Genomic DNA, 21,082 nt, shown 5'->3' with positions numbered 1-21,082 from the left:
CAGTGTATTAGAAAACCTGGAGTGTTCCTGACACACTATTTTGGTGATCCGTTAGGGATATTGTGAGCAGATCGGGTTTCTGCCTTTTTGAAGAGGTGCTGCGCCTCCGCCCACTCTCTGTTCTTCCTCTGATAGTTACTCTCGGCTTGGGGCACTCAGGTACTCGGCAGACTAGTCGGTGATCGTGAGAAAAAACATGCTATGTGTAGTCGTTCGCAGACTGCGTCACTGTATGACCAAGAAAGCATTTGGTTACCTTCCCAGTCTTGCTGCTAGGAAGGACTTTGGATGTGGTTGCTGTGTAAAAGCTCCCTCTTCGCCTACTCTCTTCTGTAACGATCCGTTGGTCTCTTTTGTAGTGTGCACCTCTTCGCCTTCGTCTGCAGTGTTCCTGTGGGTCAGCTGCCATTGCACAGCTCGCACAACTCTCCGCATATCTACAGGCTCCTTCACCATGTCTCCCTAGCCGTAGGCCCGGCGATGAGATTTTATGGCATCAAACGTTCTTTGCTGCAGACGCTCCACCAACATCTAATTTACGTTGTGCATCATCTGTCTATATAGCTTCGCCTTAAAGTTTTCCATAATGTAGTTTTCCTCTCATGCCAATTTCCGTATGCATTTCGACGTTTATATCGGCATCATTTGCCTCCAGATTATTCTGCCAGTAGTGCAACCAATGTGAATTCTGTCTTGAAGGCTCGACTGCACTCGGGACACATTTCATGTTCCTTTGCTCTTTGCACAACTGCCCCCCCCCCACCTATCTATGAGCCTCTGTCCCACAACAACTCTACTATGCACCAACAGCAATTCATCTTAATGTCTCTCGTACATACTATCACTTAGAACATCACTTTTCCTGGACTGGCAACTATGGTTCTCTGTTCCGCCACATCGCTGCTTGTGACGTGCATCCAATTGAGATATCTACACAACCATTTTTCTATATTGGCCATGACCTGCTAGGCTCTCTTCCTATGTCAATCTTGTCAACTTTGGGCAATCTTGATCTTAAAAGATTATGTCACGTGTCTTGATTGATTGATATGTGGGGTTTAACGTCCCAAAACCACTATATGATTATGAGAGACGCCGTAGTGGAGGGCTCCGGAAATTAAGACCACCTGGGGTTCTTTAACGTGCACCCAAATCTGAGCACACGGGCCTACAACATTTCCGCCTCCAAAAAGAGAGATTGGAAAGGCAGTCGCCTTTCCAATCTCTCTTTTTGACTTTTTACCTTCCTCTCTTTCCTCGCTGTCCTTCCTCCTAGTCTCAACAATTACTTTTCATTTTTCGTAGGTTGCTTGCGTTAACCTTTTGCAAATAGCCAACCTTGGTCAATGTGCATTCAGTTATAAGAGCGATGTGAGACTGGCGTGAGCATGTTTTCAGAGCCTCGAGTCTTGTAGCATTCCCATATCGGGCTTCATAGTGGGTGACCACCACCGCTGCAAAATTCAGTCTCAATATCGTACGTCGAGCATTCCTTTTACTTAAAAATCGTGCCGCTCTAAAGCTAGTGGGTACCGATGAATTTTCTCTTTGAGCCATTCCCAAGAAATATTTTCCCACTATCATGTTGGCCATAGTGGGAAACCTAACAAAACAGCTGGAACTGTGTCACCCTCCATAGTATCCCGATCACTGACAGCCACCTTAGGAGTTCGTTATCAAGTCACATAAATGGTCACTGGAGACCTCCTTTTTGAACTTCATGATAAGGAACACTTTAAAAAACTATAGAGTCTGCTTTTGGTGACATCTTTATAACAGCAACACCGCACCTACTCATGAACTCTGCACGTGGAGTTGTATTGGACACAGATCTCCTTGACTCATCAAAAACAGAACTCTTCGAAGGCTGGAAAAATCAGAAATATACAAACACCAAACGAATTGTCATCCGTAGATACAACAAAGAAAGTGCAACAAAACACCATCTACTTGCATTTGCTACCACCTCACTATTACCAGCAATAGAGACCGGCTACACAAAGGCATTTGTCCATCCATATATTCCGAACCCCCACCGATGCTTTCCATGCCAACGATTTGTCTGTGACTCTCAGCGCTGCTGGGGCTGACCCACATGTGCAAAATGTACAACGAAAGGCCACATTGCGTGAACTGCGACGAAGACCATGTGGCGTACTCGCATTCCAATACGCATTGAATCAAAGAAAAATAGATCATTGTCCTGAAGGCCTCGAAAACATCTAATTTATAGAAGCGCGCTCAAGGTGTCCCGCTTTTTATTGCACAATCTATGCTGAAGCGGCGCGTCAGCGCGCAGCGTGGCAGCAGCTATCGCCACCGGCGCAGCCCACGCACATTGAGGGGTCTTTGGGGTTACCTGCCTCCAGGGCGGCAGTAGCTAATGGCGAATTCCATAGAGAGAGCAGGAGCACTTAAAAGCATGCTGAAAGTGCTCTCTTCATAGCCGGCGTGTTTCGGTGGTCGAAAAGGTGCAGGAGCACTGTCATCCATTGGAAAAGCGAGATTGCTTTTGCTGTGCCGAGAGCAGCCAGAAGCCGTTTGTAGTGCTTTCGTCTGAAAAGCGGAGTAGGCGGAGTACCACGAATCACTAGGCCCTTGATCGTCACAGTTTCCGAATTTTTTTCCAGCAGGCGAGCGCGGTGGCAATGGTAGCAAACATGTGTGATTTGACACCGCTGTTTTGTACGGGTGGCTACACTGATAGCTGGACGTCTTCCGAACGGGTCATTGCACAAACATACTAGGTATTAGAGAATGACGAAAATAAGGCTGTGCATTTTCACGCGTATTTTGCTGCTGCCCCACACTGAATATGCCGGGGCTTTGAATGTTTCAGCCACATGGTCTTCCCACTCATTACTCCTTCAACTGCCCTCCGGGAGCACAACGCATTCCAGTGTCAGTTGGAGTGGCCCTGCTCTCAGTGCTCTGCTCCTCAATCTTTACTGCCCTGCCCCTCTACTTCTTTTCCCTCGATAGAATTCGCCATAAGTCTGCTGTACCCAAACAGCAACCAAGCTGGCCTACCACAGGGTTACCGACTTGAAGTCGATTATTAAGGCCATCCTGCGCCACCCACCGCGAAAACGCAGAAACATCAAAAGTCCCGGCGGTTGCTGACCACTCCAGCTCATTGCTAGTTCTTGTAGCAGCAGGCAGGGTTTGGGACCAAAATAAAGCGCCATCGGTCACCGGGCCGAAGGGCAACAAAGGATCGTCCTCCGAGGCGAGACTTTCACAAAAAGTTTTTCATTCGCAGGAGCGCATGTCCGGCACTTCGGTAAATGCGATGGACACTCTGCCTAGTGTGCCGGTGCAACATGAAAGGACTGCTGAGAAACCTTGACGATGTCCAGGAACTAGTACACAAACACTCGCCAGAAGTGCTGTGTGTACAAGAAACACATTTAAGACCAAAAATACAAACTTACTATGGCATAATGTTGTATTTCAAAAGAACTGGGATGATGCTTGGGCGTCATCTGGTGGCGTAGCCATTATTGGTAACGAAGGAGTCGTACGCTCAAACTTATCTATTTAAACTTGTATGGGGGCAGTGACTGTTGAAGCCGTCCTTATGAATACGAGCATCGCCATCGGTTCTCTCTACATAACGGTATCATGGTATCAGCTACAAAAGCATGAATTACAGGCTCTTTTATCGAGCTTTTAGAACCTTATCTGGTATTTGGAGACTTCAGTGCACGTAGTATTTTATGAGGTGACCATCTCTGCAGTACATGAGAACGTCTAATCAAATAGCTTTTTTCTCATCCGGTGCGTGTGCCGTGATTCGTAAAAAGAAAACTTACTATAGCCTGGCAAACAATACCTAGTCGTCCGTATATGTCAGCATCATATCGTCAACTTTTATACCTCTACTATACTGCAAAGGTATTATGAATATTTATGAAAGTGAGCAGTTTTCTGTTATACTGAGTACACGTTTAGGTTATGAAGGTCCAGAACAATTTCTCGGATGGCAGATAGGCCAGGCCGACTGGAAAACATGTCGAAAAACTACTTGCATAGGCTGGACAGATATGTGTGACTTAAGCATAAACGCAGCTGTCGAGTACTTTACAGCTTCCCTTATTGATGCTACCACAAAGTGTATGCCACAAACTAGATTGTCTTCCAAACGACGCGTCTTTTGGTGGAACAGTGAAGCAAAGTAAAGCATGGAGGTTCATTCGCAACTCACGGACAGCCTAAAATCTTGACAGCTTGAAGAAAATTAGGTCTCAATGCAGAAGAACGCGCAGACAGATGAGAAGGGAGAGCCGGCATAAGTTTTTATCCGAAATCGATTCATACACACAAGAAGCGAGAGCTGGGAACATGGTCGATAAGGTAGCACGACAGCAATTTCATTCACTTCCATTTGGGAACACACATAAAGACAGCTTGGATGATCAGCTGACCTCTCTCAGCACACAATTCGAACAGGTCTACAGCTCGTCACATCACACCGTATTATTACAACGTTTTGAAAGAATGATCGAAAAATAGAAGCTTAAGGTCAAATCCACAAAACATGAAGCATATCATAAACGTTTAGTCTTTGCTGAGCTACAGCTATCTTTAACTTCTTGCAACAACTTTCCCCCAGGCCCGGGGCGTGTTCTTTATGAATTATTAAAACGCCAGGTCTCTGAAGCTCAAAAAGTCCTTCTCATTGTTCATAATATCGTTTGGTTTTGCGGCGAGGCCCCGTTTGCCTGGGAAAAGCCATCATTCTCTCTACTTTAAAGCAAGAAAAAGATACGTCTTCCGCTGCCAGTTACAAGTCATTCGCACTGATAATGTCCTGTGCAAACTTTTAGGAAGGATGATTAACCCTCTGCTTCTACACGTTTTAGAAAAAAAATATACTGGACCTATACCCGTGCAGATTTCGCAAAAGTAGGTCTACTACTGACTACTTGTTACGAACGAAGGCGCAAATTTGTGATTCTTTTGTCAATAATGATTTTTTTATTTTGATGCTTCTCGATATAGAAAAGCCTTGCGACACTACCTGGCACTTCGGTATACTGCAAGACCTCTAACACTTAGTTCTCCGAGGTAAAATGATGACCATGATTGAAAGTTGTGTGTCCAGCTACACTTTCCGAGTCCGAGTTCATCTTGTCATGAACGTTTGTCCAGGGACTGGAGTGCCGCAAGGTGGTGTGTCGAGTTGCACAATTTTTATAGTAAAACTTATTATACTACATTCTTAAATTCCACCCAACAGGGTTCTTTGCACATAAGTCAACGACGGTCACATCAGTTTCAAATCCTGCAATCTCGCAATGTGTGATTGGCAGCTTCAACTTGGTTTGAATAGGGTTACGAAATGTGCAGCCGAGAATCCGTTCACTCTTAACCCGCAAAAGAGCACATGCGTTTTCTTTATAAAAAAAGAGAGGTCTCTATACCCATCCGAACATTCGACCTTCGTGGCGTACAAATAGCTGTGAAAACTGAACACAAAACTTTAGGCATGATTTTAGATACAAAATTGAGACTAGTATCCCGCATAAACATCCTAAAACATATGCCAGAAAGCTATAAGTGTACTAAAAGTGTTGTCGTGAACATCATAAGGTGCCATAGACTGATGGACGATCGTCCATCAGTCTATGGCACCAAGCGGTTTCAAAATGTTTGATCCAGTCCATAAGTTGTACATCCGTCTCTTTACGAATATTTTTCGTACTAGCCCCGTAAACGTCTGTACTAAGAATCAATCGAGGGGTCGTTGCAGCTGCCGAGAACTTACATGTCTTTTGCGTATCACCTCAGAGTGAACGCACACAAGAAGCATGCCTCACACTCCACAATCAATGACTTGGCAAGTTCCACCCGGTTTCATAACCATCTTTCGTTTCAGTAGCCCTGCTCACTTCTTGTGAGAGGCGTCGCTGCGGAAACTGAAATGCCACCTTGATCGGTGTCTGATGGCTCGAGCGGCACATCTGCCACTTCGGCAATGACAGAAGATAGAATGTGCTAAATACTTTGTGGAAGTTACGAAACACGCACCTGTGGCTTATATATTCGCTTCAACACAAGTAGAACTGTGCCTACTTTTTTACAGATGTCTCAAAATCACACGCTTCTGTGTCGTACGCAGTAGTCCACCCATCTTTTTCTGATGCGAGCTTACTGCACTTTGGTACAAGCATCTTCACCGCAGGAGCTTACGCGTTCTTTGTGGCTGTTAAAAAAAATCAAAAAATTTAAATTGCAAAAGACAGTAATCTACACAGATTCATTGGGTATGATAAAAGCTCTAAAAAATCTTTAGAAAACACAAAAACCCCGTCTTTGTTTTGCTTCACTCAATAATACGCACAGTATAAACACTCAAACAACAAGTGATAATGTGCCGGGTGCAAGAACAACGCAAGACCCAAGGTAATGTGACGGTGAACCAGCTAGATGAATTCGTTCACGAAAACACTGCCAATACATCCTTAGCCATCCCCACGCCTGACCTCAAGCCTTTTCTCAAAGGACAGCTCAGAGCCCATTGGCAAAGCAGATGGGACACCCAAATTGAATATAAACTACACATTATCAAGCCGCACCAAGGTCACTGGCCGCCAGTATCGAAGTCACGCCACGCAGACGTAACACTCAAGAGGCAGAGATTTGGACACACGCACAGTACATATTCACATTTTTTGTTCGGTGGTGATCCACCTTCGCGCGTGAGATGTGGTGAACCACTCACCATTCTCCACATTTTAATTTAGTGCCAGGAATTACACACCTGAAGATAAGCACTTCGCGTAACTTTACCGAGAACAAATACCAATTCATCCATCTATACTCACTGGCAGGGATCTACTTTTTCGTCATCAGTCCCTATTAGCGTTTTTAAAGGATGTTGCTAGTTTTAATGTCATTTACCTTGGTAATCTATTGCACGACCCACTAAATAGAGGTCGTTGCTGTGGATGATAGATTACAAAGTGCCTGTCTCGCGGCCCTTGGAGACAAGGGCATTGAGAGACATTCGTGCTGCATTATCTTTCCGTATTCTCATTATCAGAACTAGTAGCCACTCAATTTCTCTGTACACATCTGACGTCGCTCTCATAATTATATTACCTTTATGTTTTACCCACCGTTAGGGCGAAGGATATTAGTCCCCTATACAGCCAGTCATTACACCCATTACCAGCATCATCTGTCTAATATACTGCCGCTCTTAGGCCATTACATGGTCTTGCGTCAATAAACATCGTATTCCGTAATCATCACCATCATCCCTCAGCAGCTGTTTACCTACCAAGGCAGGTACTTCTTGTCACATGTCGGGGAATGCATTCGCCATGCCTGCTCTACTGATCACAAGCCTACCGATGCTCAACATCGACTGATGGAAGGACTTGGCGATCATCTGAGCTATATGCCTACTCAAATTCTCGCAATGTACGTTTCACCAGATTGCTGTGACTAGGACAGCGCATTCCAATTTGGCACGCTCAAGTCAAATCTACTCGATATATAACAACAGGTTGTTCACTATTTTATTTGTTATCTGGCTGAGATACTGAGTTACCACTCGGCATGATCCTTCATTCGTCTGCACCCTTTTGCACTGAAAACGTGCCATAACCTGAATGTTTTACCGCATATAGCTTTTCAGCTTTGCCGTTACGAACTATACCTTTTGTGTGAATATAAAAAACGATTGTTACTATAGCCGGCATCGAAGCATTCACTTCACGCTAGGACCTCTGGCACTGCTCTGGTCATCATGCCACCTTCGTGTAATCGGAGACGATTCTTTCCTATTGTTATAATGCATTAGGCCAACTCACCAGGGAGAGTTGACATCAAAGCCTAGGCTCTAGATAAATTTGCTTCAGGTGGACGTTGTGCACGTTTTGATATTGTACACATATTGCTCTGCTAGTTTCTCCAAGAAATGGGAAGTGACGAGACGGCACTTACACTGTGGCAAAGTGATGCTACGGTGTGATATTGACGTAAACCAGGGCTGGGATTTTCAAAGATGAACATGAGTAGGCATGAGGTGCTCACATATGAGGTTCAATAATATTAATTTGTGGATGTATGCACTGTCGTAAATATTGATTGAATGCACATCTTGTTTCTATCTGAGTATAGAATGTTTAAACATAAATGCAAGCATGTGCTGTTTGAAAATGCCAAATATTCATTTCTGCTTAGGACTGTCTGAAGCAAATCAATAGACTATAAAATTATAATATTATCTGGGATGTGACGTCCCGAAATTACGATATGATTCTGAGTACGCCGTAGTGGAGAGCTCCGGAACGTTCAACGATCTGGTGTTTGACCTGCACTCACATGACACAGCACACGTGCCTCTACCGTTTTGGCTGCATTGAAATGCGACCGCATCTGCCGGAATCTCTCCCGCGACCTTCTGGTCAGCAGCCGAGCACTGTGGTAACTATTCCACCGATGTGGACGATTATAAAAGTAAGGACTCCTCTTAACAGCACGTCGAGTGCTTGTGGTTAAATATATGAGACTTTTCCATTCCTTCTAAACGATGAGGAGTATTGCAATAGTATGATTTTATTATTCTTGTACATACTTGTGTCGACATGCTCTTCTCTTTTCACAACTTTCTTCCTAATGGGCTATTTCAAAAAAGCTGTTTTTTTATTTACAAGCTTTTGGGCAGTCTAAACTTCTTGTAAAAGTGTGTTTTTTTCAGTACACTAAAACGCCCAAAAACATTGTTCTTTGTGTCTTCTTCAGAGTACGCGTTAATTTTTTTGTTGTCACGTGTGACAGGACTTCTAGAGAATAAGTAACCTGTGATTGAAGGCATGTGCAACTGGGCATGAGCCAGTGTTAAATGCATGACAGAGAAGCAGAACAACAAGCAAGAAATAAATTGTCGACAAAAAACCAGTACTTGTTTCCCGCATTTCAACAAGTTTAAGACTCTATCTAATAAACTAAAGCCACTGACACTGCAGACAGCCTGCCAATATCAAAGAACACTTGATGGCTATAAACTTCGTTTCAGTCAAGCCAATAGTTGAACGTCACAAAATGCGGAAGTGTATTCGAATATGTCTTTACAAATCATCAAAACGTGTTCACGAACCCTAGGCTTGCCTTTGGCAAAGATGATAGCCATGACCAATGTCGAAAACAAACGCAATGCGATTCAACGCTTTTCCCTAAACAGCACACCGAACCTTGCGTTTCCTTGATGGATTTTAAAAATGATGTAAAAGTCTAGCATAGGCATATATCTATCAAGTGTTTTTCAAAAGAGCTCGCTCACTCGCCATTTTACGAAGTCGACAGCCATGCGAGGCTTACGATAATTGCAGGTGCCATTATATTTAGCGGAAGACGAGTGCGCATTCACCATGCTTTGGAAGCACGCTTCCACTCGTTTACAGCCCAACCAAACACCAAACATTTACACATGTGCAGGAGCAGCGATAGTCCTAAGTGTTATAGTTTTAATCGGCGGCGATTCACTGAGATTGGACAGCTGACACTCAATCACTGAATTCGTCGGCACTGCTTGAACTCAGCAGGAAACCACGTCGCACTGGTGTCACTAACGGTCTCTTACCGTGTCGGTATCGTTGCGAAGTGGCCCCTCAAGAACATTTGCAACCGTAGTTTCCACGCCCGTTGAGAATTTATTGTTTGCTTAACTGCGACGGCCATTAGGCGTAGCTGCAGGAAGTGAACGAGTGGAAATGAGAGCACTATATCTCGAGGGATCGCAACGCATCCCCCGTCTACGAACGACGCGTTTAACAGTTGCTTGCTTACGCGAACCAATGGTCTGTCAAGCTGCATCAAGAACTTCAGCCATCCGCCTTGTTAGTATGTGTAAGGCATTTTTGATTACGTGGTGTAAGTCGATTTCAATCAGGTACGTGTCTTCAAACGTCCCACTTCGGGTTTTTTATCTTGTCACACAAAACTCTTAAAATTGAAAATTAAATTGTGACATTGATTTATTACGTACCTGCTCGATATGTGGAGTTTACCATTCCAAAACCACCATACGAATATGAGAGATGACATAGTGGAGGGCTCCGGGAATTTCGACCACCGGGGTTCCTTAACGTGCACCCGAATCTGAGCACACGAGCCTACAGCGCTTTTGCCTCCATCGAGAATGCAGCAGCCGCAGCCGGGATTCAATCCTGCGAGCTACGGATCAAAAGCCGAGCTCCTTAACCACTAGTCCATTGTGTCGGGGCAATGCGTGCCTGAGATGTAGTGGTCAGTGTCATGAAACGCCTTTCACTCGGAGATTAAGGAGTAATTTTGAACTAGAGGGAGTTTTTAGAGGTAATGAGTCCCAGAACACCCAAACTAGGATAGGTTTTGTTTACTGTACACTCGTGAAAATTACATGAGCAGCTGAAAGTTTCCATAGTATAGCTTATATAAACGCAATCACGTGGGAGCTTAAAATTGAGAGTGAAAAGGTTGGTGCAGATCGTCAAGACATTCGTTCTCATCGCTTAGCACGAGAAGTAAGGGCTAAAAACAATTACACTAGTGGTTTTAATTTCATTAAAAAACAAACTACATTGTAGTTCATCTGCATATTTTACGAGTTATTTGTCAAAGTTGCACTAGCTGCTGCAGGAGACATTAAGCAAAATCTTCTCACGAGAAAGCACTTAAGTTCACGACATTAACCAAAATATTGCCACACAAAAAATGTTAACACAGATATTGAGATGTTAGTATACTTCAAATATGTAAATTTGTCTTTTAAGCACTCACATGTAAATATGAATCCGTGCACCCCAATTTCTATGTACTCCTGACCCAATCAACCCCCGCGTCACAAGCAGTGATGTTTATACCACGTGAAAGCTTTACTGAGAGCAGTATTTGCAGAAGACAAAAACAGATATCCATTAGAACTGTTTCCATAGTGCTCCAGCTGACATGGCTTATTTATTAATAATAAATAACATTTGCCCCAAAGAGTCGATGCCTGGTCTCGCATGTCATGTTCACATGAAGGCTGATGTAGCGCATGGGAAAACAAATGTAAAGAAAATAAATTTATTTGCTGACTATCTGTACTGGTACTTAAGACTGTAACCGCGAAGTTGTTGTGATGCTGCATGAAGTTTCTTCAATTAACCTCAACTTGCTTTTGTAGTCAGATGAAGTGCCGAAGTGCTGAGAGGCTTAGCACATTTACAGCCGAAAATTTTGTTGCGTCCGATGCGGAGTTCTGAACACTGGCACATCCCCCGACCGCGAACAAATTACGGACTCCAAATGCTAAGGCATTCTGTTCCCAATATACTAAATAAGTTCAAGCTCACAGAACAGCAATTGCGTCTCCTTTCAAGTAGTGATATATTAAACCTGTTTGTATAAGTAGCTATAAACCCAGAAAAATTACACCCAGTACTTGTAAATGCATGAAATTTTAAGTGTACCCCTTTCTGTTATAGCGTCTTATTTTGGTTGCCTTTTTTCCCAAAAATTGTTTGTTTGTAAACACCCAAGTGTGCACCTATTCTGTACTTCATAAACAACCACTAGAATGTTATTTTCTTTTCTTTTTTCTTTCAATCATACGTGAGCACTGTATGGAGTTTGGTGTGCCATTGTTTCTGTTGCCTTGTACAAATGGGAGGTGGGGCTAGTGAAGCTGCTATAGCGCAGCTTTTTTCCTACTTTCCATGCCACAATTGTTTCTTGTTTGTGTAAATCACGGTGTATCGTTGTGGTGAAATAAATTTCAACTTTCAACTTTCAACTTTCAAGTCATGCAAGGAAAGCGTGAAACGAAACTACATGGTGAGCGAGCGAGAAAATTATGGCGTCTCCCGCTAAAGGAAACCATGTGTGGATGCGAAGCAGTAGGTAGATGGTGAACGGCACCAACAGAAGCTCGTCTGCGTCGCCTTAAAGAGGTGAACTAACATTCAGAACTTCTGCACTCTTAGAAAAAAATGACAGTAAGTATTAGGTAAATTAATGTATTTACTAGTTTTGAGCGTATTTTACTACCTTTGCGGTATACTTTTACTATTGAGCTGCTAGTACAGCTTGTGCCTTTTGCTTACTAACCATAAAAACTGCCTTAGCGTTTTTAAGTAACCACTAAGCCACCTATGTTGTCAGAGTTTTGGTAGATGCCACAGTACATTTAGCCGCAATCGTGACACTGCAGAAAAAGTTAGGCAGAGTGTATCATGATTGACTACCTTCAAATATAAGTTTCGGGCTACGTGATGGCACACACATAAATTATTGGAAGGGCACACGATGATGCACAAACAACATCGATAATCGTCTAAACTTTATGGCTGATAACCAATAAACGATATGCAATACCAAATCAGGCTGATCATTGCTCTTCATGTTGCTGCGTTAAGGTGGTGCGGTAGGTTACGTGATAAATGTCAGTTTTAACATAATTTAGAAGCGGCTGCAAGTATTCCCATAAAGTCGCACATGCTCACGAATAATGCTACTGGATATAAAGTGATACATTTTTATAACTTCGTGACCTATCCTTCCTATGGCCCACTCCCAAATGTTAGGGCTGGTTTACTTAACTAATGTATCTATGTCCTGCAACCACCAAAAAATAGTAATGATAATCAGCTCGGTTTTTGTAGCTACACGTAGGTCCTTTCTGAACTAAAACAAATAGGACATCCTTAGGTAGTTACTCTAAAAAAAATAAAAAAACTGCATTCAGAAAGGCACAGAGGTTATGTATTGCCCTGTAATTTTTAACAGCTTCACTTTTGTTTCCACCTTGCTGTATCTCATGCATGCGAAGTTTTATCTGAATGAAATCAGTACTTTTTGAGAAAAGGTACGTTGAAGTTTAAAAAGGCAATAAAATATCATTTCAGACAAACGAAGTTTTATGTGCGCCTACTGCTTCCGCCAAAGAGCGTGTGGCGCATTTTGACACGGCATATAAACTGCTTGGTGTGGCCCCTTGACGTCGAGTGTTCAAAGGTTTGTTCCTCATAGTGCAGTATATTTTCTTCTGTCAAAACTTGAAATTTGACTTTGGGGGGTTTACTCTGCCACACTTCTACACTTCGGCTATTTCTGAGACTTCAACTTTATGCATTAGCGCCTTGGTTTTCGATTGTGATTTGTTCAAATGGGTTCACATAGTGATCTGATCATATGCTTACATACTCATATGTGACTATGCTAATATGAACAAATGAAGTATTATATAAATATTTGATTCTTTATTTCAGCATTTACTTACAAGAAATGCTAGGACAGGGGCAAAAAAGCCGCTATTATAGTTGCTTGACGAAGGCCCCTGCCCCTAAATAATTCGGAAGGACACAAAACACGTACTCAAAAACTGAAATGCACCGATATACAGATTATCTTTCGAGGGAAAAAATAATCAAATTATTAAAACACTGAAATGTGTGTTGCAAATTGACAGCACAATGAAAAGTTTCATTTTTTCTTTACCCAGAAGACACTTTTTTAGTGAACAGTTCCCAACGTTTACAAACACAGTCATAGAAAATATGCATAATAGTGAAACCACACAGGCTTTCAAGTACATGAGAGCATATAGCAAGGCTTTCACACACACAACAAAAATAATAGATATACCATCCCTAAGAAACAAGAAAGGAAAAGCAAGCACGTATGTGGCATAAAAGTACATAAAGCCGCACGGCTAAGAAAATACTGCTTTAACATTCGACGTGAAGTAGTATTTAAATTAATGTTTTCCACCTCAAGATTGTTAAGCAGTAATGATATACGGTACGATAGACGGTCTCTTTCATGATTGGTTCACGAAAAGGAGACAGCTCAAATTTCACGCTCTCTGATGTCATAGTTGAGTTGATGTGGTTTGTTTAACTTACATAGATGAATAAATGCACCATGGCCTCGTTTAACGCTTTCTTTATACTTCATGGCAAGACTAATGCTAACGAAATGGGAGAACATTGAACTGAGCAAATATTGGACTTGTATGGCTGTCATAAGGAACACACGCAACATCCCGTAATGCTTTTTTGCAGCATAAATAATGCCCTGCAATTCTTTTTTGACGTAGTTCCCCATACTAAATTACAATAATTAGCATGAGAGATAAATATTGTATTATACAACACTAGCCGTATTTTTGATAGAAGAACATCCCGAAGCCTACACAGTGCCCCGCATGTTTCGCCATACATGTTGCAACGCGTTCAATGTGTTTGTCCCACAATAAGTGCTGATCAAAGATTACACCTAACGTTTTAACGTCAGCCGTGACTTTCATTCGTTCTGATCGATAGATTATGTTTAGATTATGATTCACGGTTTTTTGGGTTGGTGCGAAAAGAACAGCTATTGTTTTTTTTTACAATTAACCTGCAAATAATTTGCTTTGCTCCAGAAATACAGCGTTTCGAGAACAGAGTTAGCTTGTTGGGATAAATTATCAGTACTACGCGACTGGAAGAAAAAAACTAGTGTCATCTGTGTATATTATATAATATGGCAAGCTGCTTATGTTCACTAAATATTTTATATAGATGTTGAACAGTACGGGTCCTAATATGCTTCCTTGAGGAACACCAGCTTCCAGCTTCAGCGGGTCTGAGTATTCACCCGAGATGCAAACGCATTGTTTTCTGTCCATCAGGTAAGACCTGAGAAGATTCAGTGGTAATCCACGGAATCCATAATGTTCTAGCTTTTTTAGTAAAGTAACACGGTTAATCCTGTCAAAGGCTTTGAAAGAATCAACAAATACACCCAATGTTAATGTTTTCTCTTCAAAGCCATTAAACATAAATCCTTCCGTGGTAATAGAGCCAATACCGTCGATAGGCCCTTACGGAGCCCAAAATGGTATGGAGTTAATAGCCGATATTTTTCACAAAATGAGAGAACCTTTTTACAAATAATCTTTTCCAAACCTTTTGAAATGAAAGGGAGCACTGACACCGGCCGATAATTCAACATATAATTTCGGTCACCTAATTTGAACAACGCAGTTACCTTTGCTTGTTACATTTTTTTCGCGAACACACCAGTAGAAATGCAAATATTGAATACGTGCCGAAGTGCATGTACTAAAAAATCTAGTGCAATTTTAATTGGTTTAATCTGCAGACCATCAATGTCCCTTGCCTTACTGTTCTTTAGAGATATGAAAGCAGAGTAAACTTCTTCAGGTGTCGTGGGCTCAAAAAATGCCGTGTGTAGATTGGGCGCTCCCATGTAATGAAGAGCGTCTGTACTGTGAGCGCTAAATTCTAAACTTGTAAAGTGTTCATTGAAGTGGTTTGCTAATTGAACACCCTTTAGCTGCTTCCCACTTTCACTAACTTTGAGCTCTTCATTGCTTTTGCTTTGATTTAGAAGTTTATTAGGTGCCCGACAAACAAAATCACCCTTGCAGTGCGTATCACTAAGCAGTTTTTCCATGTATATCTTTTTTGCATCTTGAATAAACTTAGTTACAAACTTACGGTATTTTTTAAAAGCAGAAAGATCATCCGGGCTTCTCGAGCACACGAAGTGGCTATACAACTCGTTTTTCTTACGAATTAGCTTTCAATATTCATTTGTTAATCAAGGTTTGCATAGCTTTATTGATGTTTTATCATTGTTAACTTAAAACAACTATTGTATGATGACGCTGATGATCATCATCATCATCAGCAGCAGCAGCATGACTGCATTTACTCCAGTACAAAGTCATCTCCAATGCTCTACCAGTCAACTGCGTTGTGTGCTTGCTGCAGCCATTTTATACCAACAAACTTCTTAATCTGATCTGCCCATCTAACTTTCTGGCTTCATTTTGATCCGCTTGCCCTTTCTGGGAATCCAGTTAGTTTCCCTAATGACCCGTGGTTATCCTGTCTAAGCGCTACATGCCCGGTCCATGTCTATTTTTTCTGCTTGATTTCAACAATGATATCCTTAAATGGACACTAAAATCAGCTATTAAGTCGACGCTGATTGTTGAAATGGTGGTCCGGAAACCTCGTAGTATTACTTTTGTGCCAAGAAAGAGCCTATTTTGAAACGAAATCAAGTTTTAGTGCTCAGAATCGGGTTAGCGCACTTCAAATTACCCGCTTCAAGAAACGAACCGACCAGACCGTCTCATGGCACTGTTGCCGTGCAGAACGTTCACCGGTTTTACTGCGCTAGTAGCAGCAGACCAAAAGCAGCTGGAGCCGCAGCAGCAGCAATGGCCATGGATCAATTTCCCATCATTGCCTTCGAGATTGCAGACGCTTTTGTTTCAAGTGCGCCCCGCTAGATGTCACCACCTCTCCTGTGTAACCACGCGAACATTTATTTTGGAACCACTCACGCCATTCCACATAGTAACGTTCGGCGGTTCTTTGTTCCATGAATAAAAAAAACATACAAGCAGCATTTTATTGCGTGTCTTATTGGAAGGAACGTTCTTCATTAAGTGCAGTTAGATCGATTACTTGCGAGTAATTGTAGGCAGTCCATGTGATGTCATCGAGATCATTTTGATAATGTTGCACTGCGGCACTTGTGTTCTCGTTCATTTACTTTAATTTCTCTGTAAGCAGCGCACTGATGTTGATAAAAATGACGTTTTAATGTTCTCATACAATGAGCTTTCACTCTGACGTAAATTATTATTTGACTTTAGTGGCCCTTTCACCCCGGCTTATTCCCTGATATACTCTGCACTGTTGTCTCTTAAGGTTAGACCTACCATTTTCTTTTCCATCACTGGCTGCGCGGTCCTCAATTGAGGATGAACTCTCTTTTTAAGTCTCCGGGTCTCTGCTTCGTAGCAAAGTACCGGAACATAGAGCTGTTATATACCTTCCTCTTGAGGGATAGTGGCAATATACCTGTCATGATTTGGAGTGCTTGCCAATTGTGCCTCACCTCATTCTCATTCTTCTAGTAACTTTAATCTCGTGGTTTGGCTCCACGGTTATTACCTGTCCTAAGTAGACATAGTCTTTAAGATTTCTAGTGCACTATTACCTATATCGAAGTGCTGTTCTCTTCCGAGGTTGTTGTACATTACTTTCGTTTTGCGAAGAATAACCAAAGAATAACTTTAAGACCTACCATTCAGCTCTCCTTGGGGAACTCCATAACTTTGAGTTACAATCGTGCGCTGAGTTACTCAGCAATGCAAAGTCATCTGCAAATCGCAGGTTACTAAGGTACTCTCCATTAACTCTTATCCCTAACTGTTCCCAATCTAGGCTTCTGAAAACCTCCTGTAAGCATGCTGTAAATACCATTGGGGAGATTGTATCCCTCTCCTTTTTACTTTGCTATATGGTCCCCAACTCGACGTCAAAATGATGACGCAAGCCTCCATTTCCCTCATTCGCTGTTCACTTCCTCTCGTCTTCGTGACCTTTGTGGACCGCTCACTTTTTGACGTCACCGACAGACCGCCTCCGTCCGGAGGATTTGGAATTTGTATATAATTGCACCACAGTACTGCTACTGAAATCGGACTTTCCGTTTACCGGGTACAGGTTCACCCAAATAAACAGTTAAATTCCAACGCAAAGTCTCCTGTCTTCGGCCATGTCACGACCCCGTGACACATGGTGGAGGTGCTGACATCTGGTGGAGCTGCAGAACCATATTGTCACGACCCCGTGACAATATGGTTCTGGAAGCTCAACGCTTAATGGCTGTAATTCTTGCTTACTAAGTTTGCGCTGAGGAGGTATACAAAGAGAGCAAATTGTGACTGGTTTGTTCAAGATAACAGCTTCGAAGGCTAGTGCCTCAGCAGATGTCTGAAGTTGTAAATGTGTACAAGCAGGTCCTGGATGCACAACAATGGCAACACCACCGGCTGAAGCGACTGCATCATTCTGACCCTTTCGAAATATAACTTACTGGTGTAGAAACTTTGTGTGCTTCGGTTTTAGGCGTGTCTCTTGCACACACAACACTTTGGTGTATTTTTTGAATATTGTCGAGCTATTTCCATCAGTGCACGCTGTGACGTTCCACTGTTATATTTGCGTCATTTTAAAGTTCTGTCGTGGTGTGTGTACAAAAAATGCTGCCTTAAAGGCCAACTCTGGCAATTTTTTGAGGTCAATGGCTCTGAATGAAATTTTCTGGGTACGTTTCTTTGCACATTTTCGTCATTTATGCCAAATTACAGTTTTGATAGATGAACTGATTGTTCACAAATGAATTTTAAAGATTGCCTCAAAAAGCTCACCTCGCTTGCCAGAATTATAGGCAACCCTGTCTCTGTGATTTCACGTTTAGCCTGTCAACAGAAGTGGCGCAGCCGAAAGCATCGCTACTTTGACCGCTACAGCGTTTATTGTGCGGCCACAACGCAACAGCGGCGATGTTTGCCACAGGTGTAGCACAGGAAAGCTTTCTTCCTCCCCCTGTGCTCTTTGGGCAGTCTGGCTTTCACAGTCTGACTTCGTAGTCTGACTTTCACAGTTTTCATACTCCGCACTGGCGGGACTCCGGTTTTCACCTAATTGTACGGCATAAGCAGACACGGCGCTTGGTTTGGTTTCGGTTTCGGTATTGCTTTTTCTTGCCTATTAAAATTTATTTTCAGATTTCCTTAGCATTCCAGCTATTGGGCTCAACAGAAGAGTGTCTCAGGAACATAGAAACAACATTACCTTGACATGGTCGAAAAATCACCGAAGTTGGCCTTTAAGTTACAAAGTACTTAGTAGGCCCTGTAATGGGTAGTACTTGTTATAGTGCGCTCCAAAGAGCTGCGCCTCTCCTTCGGCATCTCGGACGCCGGAGGAGTGGGACTTGTATCCATCACCTCTAGTGAGGTAGCGGATGGTGCCTGTTGGGCAGACACGTTCACGGTGGTTTTGGGCCTCATGGCGCTTGCAGTGGCCCGGGGTCTGGCCGACTGGGGAGTCTGCTAGCTCTGTTTGTCAGGTGGTGGAGCAGTACTGGCTGCTCTAGCCGGGGGCACTTGTGCTTTGGCGGTGATTTTTATTTATTTATCATCCGTTAACCTTCATTTTATCGATCTCATGTCGTAAACGAGAATAGGTCACAGAAATGTTTGAATAGCTCGGCAGAACACGATTTGTTGTTCAAAATACACGTACAGCCAAATCTTATGGCGAGAATTATTCAAATATCTGGGAAAGAGGACCATGTGAACAAGTTTCCTTAACAGGGACCAAGGATAAGTGTGAAAAAGCTCAACAATTATACAATAAGGTGCAGGGACACTACTTTAGGTAGCTCGCGATAGTCTGTTAAATACGTTTGCTTGCCCTTTTATTTCAGATTTGAAAGTATTAGACATGTATATCAGAACAATGCGCAGACTTTCCACATACGGTAAGAGGCCAAATTAAACTCCAACAAGGTAACCTTGATTTGATCACACAGAATAAACAGGCATTACTAAGTGTTTTGATAGAGGAATGCTTGATAGCGCCTAGATGTCTGACAAATGGTTAATATGGCGTTCCTAACGATGTTTCGGATCAGTTTAGTTCATACATTTTACACGTAATGCATTGAAATACTTTGGCTGTATTTGAAAGTCCCACTCCAGTTTGACCCTGATTGTTGCCTGAAAATGGGTCGATAAGCTATTCATGCTTTGCGCAGTGATAATGTGAGCACACACCTTGCCCGAGAACATCCCACAAGGAGCGCAGACGTTTTGCTTACGGGTAGCGAGCTTCGAATATGAGTTGATATCGCGGACGTTGCTTGATGACATGCAAACGAACGCAAGTGGTTCTAACATAATATTTCTAGGCAGTTACTTTGTGTTTGTACGCTATAGTGTCGTTTCTGAATGGCAGCGTCTTTGAGACTGAAGGTGGTTCAGAGTGCGAGTAGCCTTGAATGTACAGTCAACCACAAAAATTTACAGACCACGCGAGTGCTTGCCAAACTGCCTGTTCGTGCCACCTAGCGGTACGCCATCTGCCGTCGACCAAATTTCTGGGCCGGAAACGGGTCATCTTCTTATTTCCTGGCCTTTCACTTTTCTGCTGACGCATAGCGAATTGTTAGTTTGAGGTCGATGGGATGCGACGTAACCTCGTCGATGTGACGTCGTGATACATCGACGAGGTGGTACTGGTGTTATTGAACTAAGGTGATGCCGCCAAGAACACGATGGAGGCCATCCGCAGCCAGCACACAGAAAGGAGCAGTCATTGAAAGCCGTGGTCTACGTAGAAGACGTTTGTCGAGCGACAGCAGTCACCTCCCGGAGTAGGCGCATGAAGTGCCAGGCTTCGCTGTTGCGGCTGACGCTTCGAGGAAGTACAAGGAGTCGTAATTCAATATACAATCACCGGCCGAATATACAATTGACGACAATAAAAAATGCTGTAAATATGACTGTCCCTAGTCGCATAGTGCGAAAAAGTTTTCTAGGGAGAGTTTCAGTTCTACCCACTCTCCTACGGACATTATTTCCATAGGTTTTTATTCATACAACTCAAAAAGTGCATGTTGTGGCAAAGGGGGGGGGGGGCAAAACACTAGTAAAAATGCCTCTTGGCTGCAGCACTGAAATTTTTCCACAAACATTGTTTCAACGCCTTTAGACAAAAATGTCCCTAAATTCAAGTACGACAACATTTAGTTTACCGGTATGTTAATGCAAGTAAAAAGCCCATAGTCTGTCATTAAATTGTACAGAACGTTCAAATGACGTTTAAAAAGACAACGTTCATTGCTGCGAGGGCCTTTCAATATTTGAAAACATGTCAGCTGAATTCCGCAAGCAAAAGGTACGAGATACCTATGTCTTGTAGAGTATCTAAATTGAATAAATGCATCATAAAATGTTTTACTAATCTTCAGATATACTTTTTAAATACGTCTCAAAACAAGAATAGGGTACTGAAGAATACTTATAAATTACTATCGTAGAGTTCTGGCACTGCGGTAATGCCGAGCCCGGCCCAGACTGCAGCTATGGTATTCCCGAAGGTAACAAAAACACTCATCGTGATATAAATTTACCCCCTTCACTTCGCTTGAGGTTCATATAACTTTTCTTTCCCAATAACGGGCTGCGTCACAGACCCAATCATCTCCGTCACTGCCATAGAACCAT

Source organism: Rhipicephalus microplus, chromosome X (genome assembly GCF_043290135.1).
Source record: "Rhipicephalus microplus isolate Deutch F79 chromosome X, USDA_Rmic, whole genome shotgun sequence".
Lineage (NCBI taxonomy): Eukaryota > Metazoa > Arthropoda > Arachnida > Ixodida > Ixodidae > Rhipicephalus > Rhipicephalus microplus.
Note: the sequence above shows the minus strand (reverse complement) of the source record.